This window comes from Austrofundulus limnaeus, unplaced genomic scaffold (genome assembly GCF_001266775.1).
Source record: "Austrofundulus limnaeus strain Quisiro unplaced genomic scaffold, Austrofundulus_limnaeus-1.0 Scaffold189, whole genome shotgun sequence".
NCBI classification, from domain to species: Eukaryota; Metazoa; Chordata; class Actinopteri; order Cyprinodontiformes; family Rivulidae; genus Austrofundulus; species Austrofundulus limnaeus.
The window spans coordinates 842,567-848,309 of record NW_013952591.1 but is presented as its reverse complement, the minus strand read 5'-3'; the positions used below and the strand labels follow the sequence as shown (position 1 = coordinate 848,309).

Below are 5,743 nucleotides of genomic sequence, written 5' to 3'. Positions count from 1 at the left end.
AACCAATGCATTCAATTTCAAATTCTGCACATTCAGATTCAATCTGAGCAATGCAAATTCACTTCCTGCTGGAACAAGATTGATCCCGTAAAGGTCCCAGCTGGAGGACCTGATCAGCTGTTTTGAGTTAGCATACAACCTCATTTTACCTGCTGATATAAAGATTTATGCTCTTTGCAGAGTAATTGCATGAATCTATCAGGTATTAATTCCTCAGCAGTTTCTGGGCTCGTGCTTTAGATTCTTCCTGTTTTTTGAATCTTTTTCCAGATCAGCTGCAGAAAGATGCACAGACAGTTTCAGTTTTTTTTGTGAAGACACCACTTCACTCCTTTTCCTTCTCACCTGTCTTGTGTTTTTGTCGTCACTTAACGTTTCCAGAACMCCTCTAACTCTCTGCTCCGGGCCCGGCGGTCGGTGATGAGCCTGCTCTACTCAGTTACTGCAGCGCCACRCTTGTAATGACCTCCGTCCACCCTTCTGTCAGTGGAAACGGCCAATTATTGCTTGCCGAGACAYGGTGGAGCGAGAGACTCCCAATTAGAGCTGTGTGCAGCAGGAAGTGTGGGTGCCTGTGTGGGAGCCGCTGCAGAACCTCTGTGTTTATTAGACATTAACCGCTGCGTGCCTCATAAATCCTGCAGAACTGCTGGGCTCTTTGTGTCAGACAAACTGAATAATTAAAGCTTCTGATGCTTAAAGCATTAAAACAACCTTATTTCCAGTCATTTTCCCTTACGGGTCAGCTGGTGTCCACCTCCAGCTGTCACTGTGAGAGGACGAGGACACCTGGACAGGTTTGCAGTTGGACTCTCAGACTTTCTTCAACATTAATGCAGATGTCTTAATCAGAGGTAAAGAGTCACTTCTCTGAACACCTGGACGTTAAAATCATCCAACACACGAGAGGAGGTGAGGCCTCATGTTCTGATGSGGGGTGGGGGGGTGGACATGAACCCAGAGGTGATGATTTCAGTCTGTTAAAACAAGCCTTCACCTCGCCGTGCTCTTCATCACCTGAGCACCTTTTATTTGTCCTCTTCTTCTTCTTGCTGCTTGATTTTCACAGCTGCTGAGCCCTCCAGGTGTCGGCCTTTGTTCACATCAGGCCTCATAGAAGAACGTCTGAAGTCATTAGTTTGACAGGAGAAGAGCATATTTTATCTTCTTTCATCACAGCTTCAACCAACAACAGTTGGGTTTCTTTCTAAAGACTCCCTGAACCCCAGTTTAGACTGTACCCTCTAACATCCATCATCCATCCATCCGTTTATCCATCCATCATCCATCCATCCATCTGTTTATCCATCCATCCATCCATCCATCCATCCATCCATCCATCCATCCATCCGGTCTCAAGTTGTACCTCATGGAACACGTTTAAATGTTTTCTTCATGTCTACAAAACAAGTGTAGACCAGATGGTCAAACTCCCATGAGCCCTCAAAGATCTTGGGGGGGGGGGGTAAAGAGGAGGTCCAGCTCTTTCTCCTGCTGTGTCAAAATGATCTGGTCYGCTTTAACACTGAGAGATTCTGCGATGTTGGGTTTCCTGGATRATCTCCAGCAGCAGATTGTTCACTGAACACCAGRAAGTTCATGTCAGAATCTCCTCTCTGCAGGCTGCTTTCTGACGATGATGAAGATGTTTTTATGGGTGGGACTGCGGTTGTATGTGCAGGCAGAACAGGAGGGSGCCGAGTACACAGCCCTAAGGTGTGCCGGTGCTCAGAGAGTCTCAATGTTTGAGGCCGGTTGGTTAACAAGTAAAACCGGAGCGTGTTTATCATTAACAGAAATGAAATATGTGGTTATTTAAAATAAATTAGTTCTGTTTGAAAAGTTTTGTCAGTAAAATATCTTGAGTCTGAAGCTGCTTCTTCGAGCAGTGTTTGACTCAAATTTTATTTATTTAAGGGTTCCTCTGGTTTTTAGGTAGCAGAAGGAAAACAAACCAACTGACTCCTGTCCATCCAGGCAACCTCTTCCTTTTTGCCAGAACCAGAACCAGAACCCCCCGAGCTCCACTTTCTGCATCCCTCCATGCTGAGCCAAGTTCTGCTTTGCTTTAATTGACTCTGAGTAATTTTCCTCCGTCTGGCAGCCAATCTTCAATCCACATCTCCTCCTACGGGACAGATTTTCTGTGAAAACTGTAATCTGTCAACAAGAGATTCGCATACGAGGGTCGGCCCACTTCTCTCTGGACCCGGGTCCACCACATGGCCWAGTGTCGGCTCCAGTTCATGAGCGGCTTTTTTTATTTTTATTTTTTAAGTCCTGGCTGCATGTTGGGGTTGTTTTCTTCACCCTCCGTCTGTGGAGCTCTTCTAGTTCTGCTTTATCTGCTTTGGTTTTTTTCCACTTTCTCCAGAGCTGGATCTATAAAAGAACTGGATCTTTTCCAAATCCTGCATTACCATATGTGTCCGTGAAGCTAACGGACGCTAACTGCACAACGCTAACTGAGGACTCCAGCTTCAGCTGGTTGTTATTTCTGTTTTTCCTGATAAAAAATCCTTTTTGTTTCTGTTTTCTGCAGATGTGGAGGACTCTGTTGTGAGTTTGAAACTGCAGGTTTTGGCTCCTGCTGGACTCCTCATGCTGGAACAATTAAAACTTTTTATTGTTGACKGTTTCTGCTGCAGAGGAGCTTCACGCTGTTAGCATTTGCCTTATCGTTTCATCTTGTTTCATCCAAATGTGCAACATTTGGATGTGTTATCAGGATCTTGGTCTCAGTAGCTCATGTTTGGTCAGTGGAGACCTGACCCAGTTGTGGAGGTCCCGTCATATTTAACAGTCTGGACGCTTCTCCTGCAGGTGGCTTCAATTCCTCCTCAGATTATCGAAGAGTTGAGAAGAATCAACGTAGGGAAGCTGTAATTTGTCTCATATGAGTCGAGCTTTTCAGGCGGACCTTTTATGGCTCAGAGGAATCAGAAGGAGAAAAAAATAAAAACTTGAGGAATGAAAACACTTTGGGCCAGATTTAGTGCAGCGGATAAATCAGCACGAGGCTCCAGTCCAGAGAAAGTTCTGGTTGGACTGCTGAGTTCTGATCAGGAGGTAATAAAGGAGCAGAACAGGTGGTTTCTCTGATTCATCTCATTAAAACTAAACTGTTAGGTTTTTAATCTCAGTCCTGAGAAAAACAAAAAACCACAGTCCCATGAGTTCATGTTAAGGTCCGGTTGTTGACCCGATGACCCGTCTTTCTGTTGGTCTCGTTAACGTCTGAATATCCCYCTTCTCAGACTAGATTTGAAACTCCTTAGTTCCTCTCTTTCCTTGTGCATCTTGTTTTATTTTATTTTTTTACTTTTTGACAAAAAATAGTCATTTTTTTGCTCTTGTTCTTGCCGTGATCTTAATTATCAAAGCTTYATTATCATATTTGAAAGTTATTGTTTTTTAAGTAAAACTATGAAGATGAATGTGAAGCCTGTTTGGACAAAAATGAAACAAAAACACTTGGAAAATAACTTTTATAGGTATTTAAACTATGACTTCCTGCCYTGCTCTGATCGTTTGAAGCTCCTTAAAACCCATTTCCTATAAAAAGAGACTTAAACTGATCCTGACCCTAACTCTGTCTTTCAGCAGGATTTAATCCTTGATTTTAATCCCTGATGGTGTCCAGTAGCAGATTTTAATCCCTGATGGTGTCCAGTAGCAGGATTTAATCCCTGATGGTGTCCAGTAACAGGATTTAATCCTTGATTTTAATCCCTGATGGTGTCCAGCAGCAGGATTTAATCCCTGATGGTGTCCAGTAGCAGGATTTAATCCTTGATTTTAATCCCTGATGGCGTCCAGCAGCAGGATTTAATCCCTGATGGTGTCCTGTAGCAGGATTTAATCCCTGATTTTAATCCCCAATGGTGTCCAGCAGCAGAATTTAATCCCTGATGGTGTCCAGCAGCAGGATTTAATCCCTGATGGTGTCCATGTAAGAGTATTTAAAGCTGTGTCTTTTATGAATCTTGCAGTTTAAGCTGCTTTTACACCTGAATAAATTAAAATCATCTGCAAATAATTCAGGTAATAATCTGTATTTTCTACTAAAACACTGAGAGCAGCCAWTATGTCCCAAATAAGCTGAAACTGTGTTGGTAAAGATAAAGCTAACAAAACTAGCAAACTGTTAAAAGTAGAAAAAGTCTCCCTTAAAACAAAAATAAGGTTCACTAGAAGCTAAAATGAGCAAAAGGCTATCGAAAAGTAGCAAAAAGCTAGCAGAAAGTAGCAAAACAGTAGCTAAAAGTAGCAAAAGGCTAGCTTAAAGTAGCAAAAGGCTAGCAAAAAGTTAAAATATCTCATGAAACGCTGGACGGATGTCACTAAGACTCAGAGAATGTATCTTTTGATTCTCCGTCTAYGACTCATTAACTTTTAAAGCCAGCTCGATTCAAGATGGCCGCCCTGCACTGTAACTTGTAGTGGTGGTAGCAGACAGTCATTTACAAACACACTCTGAGTTTTAACAAGTTCTTTATTGAAATCCTTCGAGGAATGCGTCTTTCATYGTGGCTGAAACCCTTTTCAAGACGTCCGTTTCATAAAAGTCTGAACCTTGTTTCAGATGAAAAGACACCCRAACATCTGGAGCTCAGATAAAGCTTCTTTTTTTTTGTTTTAGCCGTTTGAGGTTTGAAGCTTGGGTTCGCTTCAGTTTGAGGTGAAGTGATACCAGTTAGGTCCAAAAGATTTTTTATTTTAGCATTAATATTTATTTCCAGATGATGACGCCTGTTTTGGACTCATATTTTCCACATCAGTCATGTTACGTGTTAGAGTGTTGGTAATAAAATYGGGCGTTCTGGGTGGATTCATCCAGCCTCCTTCAACCACATTAAATCACAGCCATATGCTGGTAAATATAAAATATAATTATTGGATTCATTTGGAGAAAAAAGAAAGGATATTTTTATCCTACGTCAGTGTTCGTCAGTGTTCCTGTGCAGAAAGTCTGAGCGCTTCAGACCATCTGGCTCTCAAATGAAACAGCGGTGAAAGTCGGAGAGCGTGCTGTGAACACATGGCGTCCGGCTCCAAATCACGCTTCAGAGAAGCTGCAGCTCCTTCGGCTGTTTTCTCTTTTGCTGGTTTAAATGAGCCRGCCACCAGGCTGCAGGAATCAACCAGTTCTCATCTGACAAAAACAGGAGGATTCTCCTACAAACATGTTTTTATTCAAGAACAAACGCCAGCTGTCGGCTCCTGATGGATGTAAATATAATGTTGGTTCTGGTTCTGCTGCTCTGGATGGCTGTCCAAAGCGACATGTGTTTCTGTAATTTACTGGAGTTATTTGAGTGAAATCTGAAAGCTGACCACAGACTTGTCATCAGAGTCTGAGCTCTGCAGAAACAAGACAACAAGAAAAACRTCTTTTAAACGCAGCACTGTTTAAATCATCAGAGACAGCCTAAAGACAAATGACTTGTCCTCTTTGAATGATGACTTTTTTGACACGTCATGAATCCAGAAGATCCAACATGGATCGTTTCTTTTAGCAGCTGCTTCTCATCACTGTTTGAAAGTTTTAGCTTCTTGAACACATTTTAGCCTCAAATCTAAAAAAAAGTTTTAAAAGCATTTGGTCAATGATGCAGGTTTTGCTGCTGATCTGGGAGCAGCTCGTGTTTAAAAAAGAATATATGGAGCCAAATTGGTGTCTTAAGTTTTGTTCAAAATAAAACATTTTTGAAACTGAAAAAAAAAAGTTTTGAGTTTCAAA

General features: G+C 41.9%; 1 protein-coding gene across 1 annotated transcript in view; it reads left to right on the top strand.

The window, feature by feature from the left end:
- sh3pxd2aa (SH3 and PX domains 2Aa) overlaps positions 1-5,743 on the top strand; it is a gene marked incomplete in the record, with an annotated part of 64,150 nt that overhangs the window by 45,972 nt on the left and 12,435 nt on the right.